We start from the raw sequence: 14,499 nt of genomic DNA on the forward strand, positions 1-14,499 counted from the left end.
CTAGCCAACAGGTCCTAAGCACGAGTGAGCATATTAAGGGGACAGTCGTGTGATCCTATTAAAATAAAGGCGCTATGCGTCCATACACTGCACTTTTCGGAAGGGTACCACTGGAATAAAACGTGATGGTGTAGAGCTATAGCGAACATTATAAGCACAGATGACTGCATGCCACCCTTGAAATAAGCGAGTCGTGCTTCCATTCAGTACCTCTTAGAGACAAGTACAACAGGCCTAGCCAACAGGTCCTAAGCACGAGTGAGCATACTAAGGTGACAGTCGTGTGATCCTATTAAAATAAACGCGCTATGCGTCCATACACTGCACTTTTCGGAAGGGTACCGCTGGAATAAAACGTGATGGTGTAGAGCTATAGCGAACATTATAAGCACAGATGACTGCATGCTACCCTTGAAATAAACGAGTCGTGCTTCCATTCAGTACCTCTTAGGGACAAGTACAACAGGACTAGCCAACAGGTCCTAAGCACGAGTGAGCATATTAAGGTGACAGTCGTGTGATCCTATTAAAATAAACGCGCTATGCGTCCATACACTGCACTTTTCGGAAGGGTACCGCTGGAATAAAACGTGATTGTGTAGAGCTATAGCGAACATTATAAGCACAGATGACTGCATGCTACCCTTGAAATAAGCGAGTCGTGCTTCCATTCAGTACCTCTTAGGGACAAGTACAACAGGCCTAGCCAACAGGTCCTAAGCACGAGTGAGCATATTAAGGTGACAGTCGTGTGATCCTATTAAAATAAACGCGCTATGCGTCCATACACTGCACTTTTCGTAAGGGTACCGCTGGAATAAAACGTGATGGTGTAGAGCTATAGCGAACATTATAAGCACAGATGACTGCATGCTACCCTTGAAATAAGCGAGTCGTGCTTCCATTCAGTACCTCTTAGGGACAAGTACAACAGGCCTAGCCAACAGGTCCTAAGCACGAGTGAGCATAGTAAGGTGACAGTCGTGTGATCCTATTAAAATAAACGCGCTATGCGTCCATACACTGCACTTTTGGGAAGGGTACCGCTGGAATAAAACGTGATGGTGTAGAGCTATAGCGAACATTATAAGCACAGATGACTGCATGCTACCCTTGAAATAAGCGAGTCGTGCTTCCATTCAGTACCTCTTAGGGACAAGTACAACAGGCCTAGCCAACAGGTCCTAAGCACGAGTGAGCATATTAAGGTGACAGTCGTGTGATCCTATTAAATTAAATGCACTATGCGTCCATACACTGCACTTTTCGGAAGGGTACCGCTGGAATAAAACGTGGTGGTGTAGAGCTATAGCGAACATTATAAGCACAGATGACTGCATGCCACCCTTGAAATAAACGAGTCGTGCTTCCATTCAGTACCTCTTAGGGACAAGTACAACAGGCCTAGCCAACAGGTCCTAAGCACGAGTGAGCATATTAAGGGGACAGTCGTGTGATCCTATTAAAATAAAGGCGCTATGCGTCCATACACTGCACTTTTCGGAAGGGTACCACTGGAATAAAACGTGATGGTGCAGAGCTATAGCGAACATTATAAGCACAGATGACTGCATGCTACCCTTGAAATAAACGAGTCGTGCTTCCATTCAGTACCTCTTAGAGACAAGTACAACAGGCCTAGCCAACAGGTCCTAAGCACGAGTGAGCATACTAAGGTGACAGTCGTGTGATCCTATTAAAATAAACGCGCTATGCGTCCATACACTGCACTTTTCGGAAGGGTACCGCTGGAATAAAACGTGATGGTGTAGAGCTATAGCGAACATTATAAGCACAGATGACTGCATGCTACCCTTGAAATAAACGAGTCGTGCTTCCATTCAGTACCTCTTAGGAACAAGTACAACAGGCCTAGCCAACAGGTCCTAAGCACGAGTGAGCATATTAAGGTGACAGTCGTGTGATCCTATTAAAATAAACGCGCTATGCGTCCATACACTGCACTTTTCGGAAGGGTACCGCTGGAATAAAACGTGATGGTGTAGAGCTATAGCGAACATTATAAGCACAGATGACTGCATGCTACCATTGAAATAAACGAGTCGTGCTTCCATTCAGTACCTCTTAGGGACAAGTACAACAGGACTAGCCAACAGGTCCTAAGCACGAGTGAGCATATTAAGGTGACAGTCGTGTGATCCTATTAAAATAAACGCGCTATGCGTCCATACACTGCACTTTTCGGAAGGGTACCGCTGGAATAAAACGTGATTGTGTAGAGCTATAGCGAACATTATAAGCACAGATGACTGCATGCTACCCTTGAAATAAGCGAGTCGTGCTTCCATTCAGTACCTCTTAGGGACAAGTACAACAGGCCTAGCCAACAGGTCCTAAGCACGAGTGAGCATATTAAGGTGACAGTCGTGTGATCCTATTAAAATAAACGCGCTATGCGTCCATACACTGCACTTTTCGTAAGGGTACCGCTGGAATAAAACGTGATGGTGTAGAGCTATAGCGAACATTATAAGCACAGATGACTGCATGCTACCCTTGAAATAAGCGAGTCGTGCTTCCATTCAGTACCTCTTAGGGACAAGTACAACAGGCCTAGCCAACAGGTCCTAAGCACGAGTGAGCATAGTAAGGTGACAGTCGTGTGATCCTATTAAAATAAACGCGCTATGCGTCCATACACTGCACTTTTGGGAAGGGTACCGCTGGAATAAAACGTGATGGTGTAGAGCTATAGCGAACATTATAAGCACAGATGACTGCATGCTACCCTTGAAATAAGCGAGTCGTGCTTCCATTCAGTACCTCTTAGGGACAAGTACAACAGGCCTAGCCAACAGGTCCTAAGCACGAGTGAGCATATTAAGGTGACAGTCGTGTGATCCTATTAAATTAAATGCACTATGCGTCCATACACTGCACTTTTGGGAAGGGTACCGCTGGAATAAAACGTGATGGTGTAGAGCTATAGCGAACATTATAAGCACAGATGACTGCATGCTACCCTTGAAATAATCGAGTCGTGCTTCCATTCAGTACCTCTTAGGGACAAGTACAACAGGCCTAGCCAACAGGTCCTAAGCACGAGTGAGCATATTAAGGTGACAGTCGTGTGATCCTATTAAAATAAACGCGCTATGCGTCGATACACTGCACTTTTCGGAAGGGTACCGCTGGAATAAAACGTGATGGTGTAGAGCTATAGCGAACGTTATAAGCACAGATGACTGCATGCTACCCTTGAAATAAGCGAGTCGTGCTTCTATTCAGTACCTCTTAGGGACAAGTACAACAGGCCTAGCCAACAGGTCCTAAGCACGAGTGAGCATATTAAGGTGACAGTCGTGTGATCCTATTAAAATAAACGCGCTATGCGTCCATACACTGCACTTTGCGGAAGGGTACCGCTGGAATAAAACGTGATGGTGTAGAGCTATAGCGAACATTATAAGCACAGATGACTGCATGCTACCCTTGAAATAAGCGAGTCGTGCTTCCATTCAGTACCTCTTAGGGACAAGTACAACAGGCCTAGCCAACAGGTCCTAAGCACGAGTGAGCATATTAAGGTGACAGTCGTGTGATCCTATTAAAATAAATGCACTATGCGTCCATACACTGCACTTTTCGTAAGGGTACCGCTGGAATAAAACGTGATGGTGTAGAGCTATAGCGAACATTATAAGCACAGATGACTGCATGCTACCCTTGAAATAAGCGAGTCGTGCTTCCATTCAGTACCTCTTAGGGACAAGTACAACAGGCCTAGCCAACAGGTCCTAAGCACGAGTGAGCATATTAAGGTGACAGTCGTGTGATCCTATTAAATTAAATGCACTATGCGTCCATACACTGCACTTTTGGGAAGGGTACCGCTGGAATAAAACGTGATGGTGTAGAGCTATAGCGAACATTATAAGCACAGATGACTGCATGCTACCCTTGAAATAAGCGAGTCGTGCTTCCATTCAGTACCTCTTAGGGACAAGTACAACAGGCCTAGCCAACAGGTCCTAAGCACGAGTGAGCATATTAAGGTGACAGTCGTGTGATCCTATTAAATTAAATGCACTATGCGTCCATACACTGCACTTTTGGGAAGGGTACCGCTGGAATAAAACGTGATGGTGTAGAGCTATAGCGAACATTATAAGCACAGATGACTGCATGCTACCCTTGAAATAATCGAGTCGTGCTTCCATTCAGTACCTCTTAGGGACAAGTACAACAGGCCTAGCCAACAGGTCCTAAGCACGAGTGAGCATATTAAGGTGACAGTCGTGTGATCCTATTAAAATAAACGCGCTATGCGTCGATACACTGCACTTTTCGGAAGGGTACCGCTGGAATAAAACGTGATGGTGTAGAGCTATAACGAACGTTATAAGCACAGATGACTGCATGCTACCCTTGAAATAAGCGAGTCGTGCTTCCATTCAGTACCTCTTAGGGACAAGTACAACAGGCCTAGCCAACAGGTCCTAAGCACGAGTGAGCATATTAAGGTGACAGTCGTGTGATCCTATTAAAATAAACGCGCTATGCGTCCATACACTGCTCTTTGCGGAAGGGTACCGCTGGAATAAAACGTGATGGTGTAGAGCTATAGCGAACATTATAAGCACAGATGACTGCATGCTACCCTTGAAATAAGCGAGTCGTGCTTCCATTCAGTACCTCTTAGGGACAAGTACAACAGGCCTAGCCAACAGGTCCTAAGCACGAGTGAGCATATTAAGGTGACAGTCGTGTGATCCTATTAAAATAAATGCACTATGCGTCCATACACTGCACTTTTCGTAAGGGTACCGCTGGAATAAAACGTGATGGTGTAGAGCTATAGCGAACATTATAAGCACAGATGACTGCATGCTACCCTTGAAATAAGCGAGTCGTGCTTCCATTCAGTACCTCTTAGGGACAAGTACAACAGGCCTAGCCAACAGGTCCTAAGCACGAGTGAGCATATTAAGGTGACAGTCGTGTGATCCTATTAAATTAAATGCACTATGCGTCCATACACTGCACTTTTGGGAAGGGTACCGCTGGAATAAAACGTGATGGTGTAGAGCTATAGCGAACATTATAAGCACAGATGACTGCATGCTACCCTTGAAATAAGCGAGTCGTGCTTCCATTCAGTACCTCTTAGGGACAAGTACAACAGGCCTAGCCAACAGGTCCTAAGCACGAGTGAGCATATTAAGGTGACAGTCGTGTGATCCTATTAAAATAAACGCGCTATGCGTCGATACACTGCACTTTTCGGAAGGGTACCGCTGGAATAAAACGTGATGGTGTAGAGCTATAGCGAACGTTATAAGCACAGATGACTGCATGCTACCCTTGAAATAAGCGAGTCGTGCTTCCATTCAGTACCTCTTAGGGACAAGTACAACAGGCCTAGCCAACAGGTCCTAAGCACGAGTGAGCATATTAAGGTGACAGTCGTGTGATCCTATTAAAATAAATGCACTATGCGTCCATACACTGCACTTTTCGGAACGGTACCGCTGGAATAAAACGTGAAGGTGTAGAGCTATAGCGAACATTATAAGCACAGATGACTGCATGCTACCCTTGAAATAAGCGAGTCGTGCTTCCATTCAGTACCTCTTAGGGACAAGTACAACAGGCCTAGCCAACAGGTCCTAAGCACGAGTGAGCATATTAAGGTGACAGTCGTGTGATCCTATTAAATTAAATGCACTATGCGTCCATACACTGCACTTTTGGGAAGGGTACCGCTGGAATAAAACGTGATGGTGTAGAAGTATAGCGAACATTATAAGCACAGATGACTGCATGCTACCCTTGAAATAAGCGAGTCGAGCTTCCATTCAGTACCTCTTAGGGACAAGAACAACAGGCCTAGCCAACAGGTCCTAAGCACGAGTGAGCATATTAAGGTGACAGTCGTGTGATCCTATTAAAATAAACGCGCTATGCGTCCATACAGTGCACTTTTCGGAAGGGTACCGCTGGAATAAAACGTGATGGTGTAGAGCAATAGCAAACATTATAAGCACAGATGACTGCATGCTACCCTTGAAATAAGCGAGTCGTGCTTCCATTCAGTACCTCTTAGGGACAAGTACAACAGGCCTAGCCAACAGGTCCTAAGCACGAGTGAGCATATTAAGGTGACAGTCGTGTGATCCTATTAAAATAAACGCGCTATGCGTCCATACACTGCACTTTTCGGAAGGGTACCGCTGGAATAAAATGTGATGGTGTAGAGCTATAGCGAACATTATAAGCACAGATGACTGCATGCTACCCCTGAAATAAACGAGTCGTGCTTCCATTCAGTACCTCTTAGGGACAAGTACAACAGACCTAGCCAACAGGTCCTAAGCACGATTGAGCATATTAAGGTGACAGTCGTGTGATCCTATTAAAATAAATGCACTATGCGTCCATACACTGCACTTTTCGGAAGGGTACGGCTGGAATAAAACGTGATGGTGTAGAGCTATAGCGAACATTATAAGCACAGATGACTGCATGCTACCCTTGAAATAAGCGAGTCGTGCTTCCATTCAGTACCTCTTAGGGACAAGTACAACAGGCCTAGCCAACAGGTCCTAAGCACGAGTGAGCACATTAAGGTGACAGTCGTGTGATCCTATTCAAATAAACGCGCTATGCGTCCATACAGTGCACTTTTAGGAAGGGTACCGCTGGAATAAAACGTGATGGTGTAGAGCTATAGCGAACATTATAAGCACAGATGACTGCATGCTACCCTTGAAATAAACGAGTCGTGCTTCAATTCAGTACCTCTTAGGGACAAGTACAAGAGGCCTAGCCAACAGGTCCTAAGCACGAGTGAGCATATTAAGGTGACAGTCGTGTGATCCTATTAAAATAAACGCGCTATGCGTCCATACACTGCACTTTTCGGAAGGGTACCGCTGGAATAAAACGTGATGGTGTAGAGCTAAAGCGAACATTATAAGCACAGATGACTGCATGCTACCCTTGAAATAAACGAGTCGTGCTTCCATTCAGTACCTCTTAGGGACAAGTACAACAGGACTAGCCAACAGGTCCTAAGCACGAGTGAGCATATTAAGGTGACAGTCGTGTGATCCTATTAAAATAAACGCGCTATGCGTCCATACACTGCACTTTTCGGAAGGGTACCGCTGGAATAAAACGTGATGGTGTAGAGCTATAGCGAACATTATAAGCACAGATGACTGCATGCCACCCTTGAAATAAACGAGTCGTGCTTCCATTCAGTACCTCTTAGGGACAAGTACAACAGGCCTAGCCAACAGGTCCTAAGCACGAGTGAGCATATTAAGGTGACAGTCGTTTGATCCTATTAAAATAAACGCGCTATGCGTCCATACACTGCACTTTTCGGAAGGGTACCGCTGGAATAAAACGTGATGGTGTAGAGCTATAGCGAACATTATAAGCACAGATGACTGCATGCTACCCTTGAAATAAACGAGTCGTGCTTCCATTCAGTACCTCTTAGAGACAAGTACAACAGGCCTAGCCAACAGGTCCTAAGCACGAGTGAGCATACTAAGGTGACAGTCGTGTGATCCTATTAAAATAAACGCGCTATGCGTCCATACACTGCACTTTTCGGAAGGGTACCGCTGGAATAAAACGTGATGGTGTAGAGCTATAGCGAACATTATAAGCACAGATGACTGCATGCTACCCTTGAAATAAACGAGTCGTGCTTCCATTCAGTACCTCTTAGGGACAAGTACAACAGGCCTAGCCAACAGGTCCTAAGCACGAGTGAGCATATTAAGGTGACAGTCGTGTGATCCTATTAAAATAAACGCGCTATGCGTCCATACACTGCACTTTTCGGAAGGGTACCGCTGGAATAAAACGTGATCGTGTAGAGCTATAGCGAACATTATAAGCACAGATGACTGCATGCTACCCTTGAAATAAACGAGTCGTGCTTCCATTCAGTACCTCTTAGAGACAAGTACAACAGGCCTAGCCAACAGGTCCTAAGCACGAGTGAGCATACTAAGGTGACAGTCGTGTGATCCTATTAAAATAAACGCGCTATGCGTCCATACACTGCACTTTTCGGAAGGGTACCGCTGGAATAAAACGTGATGGTGTAGAGCTATAGCGAACATTATAAGCACAGATGACTGCATGCTACCCTTGAAATAAACGAGTCGTGCTTCCATTCAGTACCTCTTAGGAACAAGTACAACAGGCCTAGCCAACAGGTCCTAAGCACGAGTGAGCATATTAAGGTGACAGTCGTGTGATCCTATTAAAATAAACGCGCTATGCGTCCATACACTGCACTTTTCGGAAGGGTACCGCTGGAATAAAACGTGATGGTGTAGAGCTATAGCGAACATTATAAGCACAGATGACTGCATGCTACCATTGAAATAAACGAGTCGTGCTTCCATTCAGTACCTCTTAGGGACAAGTACAACAGGACTAGCCAACAGGTCCTAAGCACGAGTGAGCATATTAAGGTGACAGTCGTGTGATCCTATTAAAATAAACGCGCTATGCGTCCATACACTGCACTTTTCGGAAGGGTACCGCTGGAATAAAACGTGATTGTGTAGAGCTATAGCGAACATTATAAGCACAGATGACTGCATGCTACCCTTGAAATAAGCGAGTCGTGCTTCCATTCAGTACCTCTTAGGGACAAGTACAACAGGCCTAGCCAACAGGTCCTAAGCACGAGTGAGCATATTAAGGTGACAGTCGTGTGATCCTATTAAAATAAACGCGCTATGCGTCCATACACTGCACTTTTCGTAAGGGTACCGCTGGAATAAAACGTGATGGTGTAGAGCTATAGCGAACATTATAAGCACAGATGACTGCATGCTACCCTTGAAATAAGCGAGTCGTGCTTCCATTCAGTACCTCTTAGGGACAAGTACAACAGGCCTAGCCAACAGGTCCTAAGCACGAGTGAGCATAGTAAGGTGACAGTCGTGTGATCCTATTAAAATAAACGCGCTATGCGTCCATACACTGCACTTTTGGGAAGGGTACCGCTGGAATAAAACGTGATGGTGTAGAGCTATAGCGAACATTATAAGCACAGATGACTGCATGCTACCCTTGAAATAAGCGAGTCGTGCTTCCATTCAGTACCTCTTAGGGACAAGTACAACAGGCCTAGCCAACAGGTCCTAAGCACGAGTGAGCATATTAAGGTGACAGTCGTGTGATCCTATTAAATTAAATGCACTATGCGTCCATACACTGCACTTTTGGGAAGGGTACCGCTGGAATAAAACGTGATGGTGTAGAGCTATAGCGAACATTATAAGCACAGATGACTGCATGCTACCCTTGAAATAATCGAGTCGTGCTTCCATTCAGTACCTCTTAGGGACAAGTACAACAGGCCTAGCCAACAGGTCCTAAGCACGAGTGAGCATATTAAGGTGACAGTCGTGTGATCCTATTAAAATAAACGCGCTATGCGTCGATACACTGCACTTTTCGGAAGGGTACCGCTGGAATAAAACGTGATGGTGTAGAGCTATAGCGAACGTTATAAGCACAGATGACTGCATGCTACCCTTGAAATAAGCGAGTCGTGCTTCTATTCAGTACCTCTTAGGGACAAGTACAACAGGCCTAGCCAACAGGTCCTAAGCACGAGTGAGCATATTAAGGTGACAGTCGTGTGATCCTATTAAAATAAACGCGCTATGCGTCCATACACTGCACTTTGCGGAAGGGTACCGCTGGAATAAAACGTGATGGTGTAGAGCTATAGCGAACATTATAAGCACAGATGACTGCATGCTACCCTTGAAATAAGCGAGTCGTGCTTCCATTCAGTACCTCTTAGGGACAAGTACAACAGGCCTAGCCAACAGGTCCTAAGCACGAGTGAGCATATTAAGGTGACAGTCGTGTGATCCTATTAAAATAAATGCACTATGCGTCCATACACTGCACTTTTCGTAAGGGTACCGCTGGAATAAAACGTGATGGTGTAGAGCTATAGCGAACATTATAAGCACAGATGACTGCATGCTACCCTTGAAATAAGCGAGTCGTGCTTCCATTCAGTACCTCTTAGGGACAAGTACAACAGGCCTAGCCAACAGGTCCTAAGCACGAGTGAGCATATTAAGGTGACAGTCGTGTGATCCTATTAAATTAAATGCACTATGCGTCCATACACTGCACTTTTGGGAAGGGTACCGCTGGAATAAAACGTGATGGTGTAGAGCTATAGCGAACATTATAAGCACAGATGACTGCATGCTACCCTTGAAATAAGCGAGTCGTGCTTCCATTCAGTACCTCTTAGGGACAAGTACAACAGGCCTAGCCAACAGGTCCTAAGCACGAGTGAGCATATTAAGGTGACAGTCGTGTGATCCTATTAAATTAAATGCACTATGCGTCCATACACTGCACTTTTGGGAAGGGTACCGCTGGAATAAAACGTGATGGTGTAGAGCTATAGCGAACATTATAAGCACAGATGACTGCATGCTACCCTTGAAATAATCGAGTCGTGCTTCCATTCAGTACCTCTTAGGGACAAGTACAACAGGCCTAGCCAACAGGTCCTAAGCACGAGTGAGCATATTAAGGTGACAGTCGTGTGATCCTATTAAAATAAACGCGCTATGCGTCGATACACTGCACTTTTCGGAAGGGTACCGCTGGAATAAAACGTGATGGTGTAGAGCTATAACGAACGTTATAAGCACAGATGACTGCATGCTACCCTTGAAATAAGCGAGTCGTGCTTCCATTCAGTACCTCTTAGGGACAAGTACAACAGGCCTAGCCAACAGGTCCTAAGCACGAGTGAGCATATTAAGGTGACAGTCGTGTGATCCTATTAAAATAAACGCGCTATGCGTCCATACACTGCTCTTTGCGGAAGGGTACCGCTGGAATAAAACGTGATGGTGTAGAGCTATAGCGAACATTATAAGCACAGATGACTGCATGCTACCCTTGAAATAAGCGAGTCGTGCTTCCATTCAGTACCTCTTAGGGACAAGTACAACAGGCCTAGCCAACAGGTCCTAAGCACGAGTGAGCATATTAAGGTGACAGTCGTGTGATCCTATTAAAATAAATGCACTATGCGTCCATACACTGCACTTTTCGTAAGGGTACCGCTGGAATAAAACGTGATGGTGTAGAGCTATAGCGAACATTATAAGCACAGATGACTGCATGCTACCCTTGAAATAAGCGAGTCGTGCTTCCATTCAGTACCTCTTAGGGACAAGTACAACAGGCCTAGCCAACAGGTCCTAAGCACGAGTGAGCATATTAAGGTGACAGTCGTGTGATCCTATTAAATTAAATGCACTATGCGTCCATACACTGCACTTTTGGGAAGGGTACCGCTGGAATAAAACGTGATGGTGTAGAGCTATAGCGAACATTATAAGCACAGATGACTGCATGCTACCCTTGAAATAAGCGAGTCGTGCTTCCATTCAGTACCTCTTAGGGACAAGTACAACAGGCCTAGCCAACAGGTCCTAAGCACGAGTGAGCATATTAAGGTGACAGTCGTGTGATCCTATTAAAATAAACGCGCTATGCGTCGATACACTGCACTTTTCGGAAGGGTACCGCTGGAATAAAACGTGATGGTGTAGAGCTATAGCGAACGTTATAAGCACAGATGACTGCATGCTACCCTTGAAATAAGCGAGTCGTGCTTCCATTCAGTACCTCTTAGGGACAAGTACAACAGGCCTAGCCAACAGGTCCTAAGCACGAGTGAGCATATTAAGGTGACAGTCGTGTGATCCTATTAAAATAAATGCACTATGCGTCCATACACTGCACTTTTCGGAACGGTACCGCTGGAATAAAACGTGAAGGTGTAGAGCTATAGCGAACATTATAAGCACAGATGACTGCATGCTACCCTTGAAATAAGCGAGTCGTGCTTCCATTCAGTACCTCTTAGGGACAAGTACAACAGGCCTAGCCAACAGGTCCTAAGCACGAGTGAGCATATTAAGGTGACAGTCGTGTGATCCTATTAAATTAAATGCACTATGCGTCCATACACTGCACTTTTGGGAAGGGTACCGCTGGAATAAAACGTGATGGTGTAGAAGTATAGCGAACATTATAAGCACAGATGACTGCATGCTACCCTTGAAATAAGCGAGTCGAGCTTCCATTCAGTACCTCTTAGGGACAAGAACAACAGGCCTAGCCAACAGGTCCTAAGCACGAGTGAGCATATTAAGGTGACAGTCGTGTGATCCTATTAAAATAAACGCGCTATGCGTCCATACAGTGCACTTTTCGGAAGGGTACCGCTGGAATAAAACGTGATGGTGTAGAGCAATAGCAAACATTATAAGCACAGATGACTGCATGCTACCCTTGAAATAAGCGAGTCGTGCTTCCATTCAGTACCTCTTAGGGACAAGTACAACAGGCCTAGCCAACAGGTCCTAAGCACGAGTGAGCATATTAAGGTGACAGTCGTGTGATCCTATTAAAATAAACGCGCTATGCGTCCATACACTGCACTTTTCGGAAGGGTACCGCTGGAATAAAATGTGATGGTGTAGAGCTATAGCGAACATTATAAGCACAGATGACTGCATGCTACCCCTGAAATAAACGAGTCGTGCTTCCATTCAGTACCTCTTAGGGACAAGTACAACAGACCTAGCCAACAGGTCCTAAGCACGATTGAGCATATTAAGGTGACAGTCGTGTGATCCTATTAAAATGAATGCACTATGCGTCCATACACTGCACTTTTCGGAAGGGTACGGCTGGAATAAAACGTGATGGTGTAGAGCTATAGCGAACATTATAAGCACAGATGACTGCATGCTACCCTTGAAATAAGCGAGTCGTGCTTCCATTCAGTACCTCTTAGGGACAAGTACAACAGGCCTAGCCAACAGGTCCTAAGCACGAGTGAGCACATTAAGGTGACAGTCGTGTGATCCTATTCAAATAAACGCGCTATGCGTCCATACAGTGCACTTTTAGGAAGGGTACCGCTGGAATAAAACGTGATGGTGTAGAGCTATAGCGAACATTATAAGCACAGATGACTGCATGCTACCCTTGAAATAAACGAGTCGTGCTTCAATTCAGTACCTCTTAGGGACAAGTACAAGAGGCCTAGCCAACAGGTCCTAAGCACGAGTGAGCATATTAAGGTGACAGTCGTGTGATCCTATTAAAATAAACGCGCTATGCGTCCATACACTGCACTTTTCGGAAGGGTACCGCTGGAATAAAACGTGATGGTGTAGAGCTAAAGCGAACATTATAAGCACAGATGACTGCATGCTACCCTTGAAATAAACGAGTCGTGCTTCCATTCAGTACCTCTTAGGGACAAGTACAACAGGACTAGCCAACAGGTCCTAAGCACGAGTGAGCATATTAAGGTGACAGTCGTGTGATCCTATTAAAATAAACGCGCTATGCGTCCATACACTGCACTTTTCGGAAGGGTACCGCTGGAATAAAACGTGATGGTGTAGAGCTATAGCGAACATTATAAGCACAGATGACTGCATGCCACCCTTGAAATAAACGAGTCGTGCTTCCATTCAGTACCTCTTAGGGACAAGTACAACAGGCCTAGCCAACAGGTCCTAAGCACGAGTGAGCATATTAAGGTGACAGTCGTTTGATCCTATTAAAATAAACGCGCTATGCGTCCATACACTGCACTTTTCGGAAGGGTACCGCTGGAATAAAACGTGATGGTGTAGAGCTATAGCGAACATTATAAGCACAGATGACTGCATGCTACCCTTGAAATAAACGAGTCGTGCTTCCATTCAGTACCTCTTAGAGACAAGTACAACAGGCCTAGCCAACAGGTCCTAAGCACGAGTGAGCATACTAAGGTGACAGTCGTGTGATCCTATTAAAATAAACGCGCTATGCGTCCATACACTGCACTTTTCGGAAGGGTACCGCTGGAATAAAACGTGATGGTGTAGAGCTATAGCGAACATTATAAGCACAGATGACTGCATGCTACCCTTGAAATAAACGAGTCGTGCTTCCATTCAGTACCTCTTAGAGACAAGTACAACAGGCCTAGCCAACAGGTCCTAAGCACGAGTGAGCATACTAAGGTGACAGTCGTGTGATCCTATTAAAATAAACGCGCTATGCGTCCATACACTGCACTTTTCGGAAGGGTACCGCTGGAATAAAACGTGATCGTGTAGAGCTATAGCGAACATTATAAGCACAGATGACTGCATGCTACCCTTGAAATAAACGAGTCGTGCTTCCATTCAGTACCTCTTAGGGACAAGTACAACAGGGCTAGCCAACAGGTCCTAAGCACGAGTGAGCATATTAAGGTGACAGTCGTGTGATCCTATTAAAATAAACGCGCTATGCGTCCATACACTGCACTTTTCGGAAGGGTACCGCTGGAATAAAACGTGATGGTGTAGAGCTATAGCGAACATTATAAGCACAGATGACTGCATGCTACCCTTGAAATAAACGAGTCGTGCTTCCATTCAGTACCTCTTAGGGACAAGT

This window comes from Amblyomma mixtum, chromosome 10, assembly GCF_055824585.1.
Source record: "Amblyomma mixtum isolate Tamu chromosome 10, ASM5582458v1, whole genome shotgun sequence".
Taxonomy (NCBI): Eukaryota; Metazoa; Arthropoda; class Arachnida; order Ixodida; family Ixodidae; genus Amblyomma; species Amblyomma mixtum.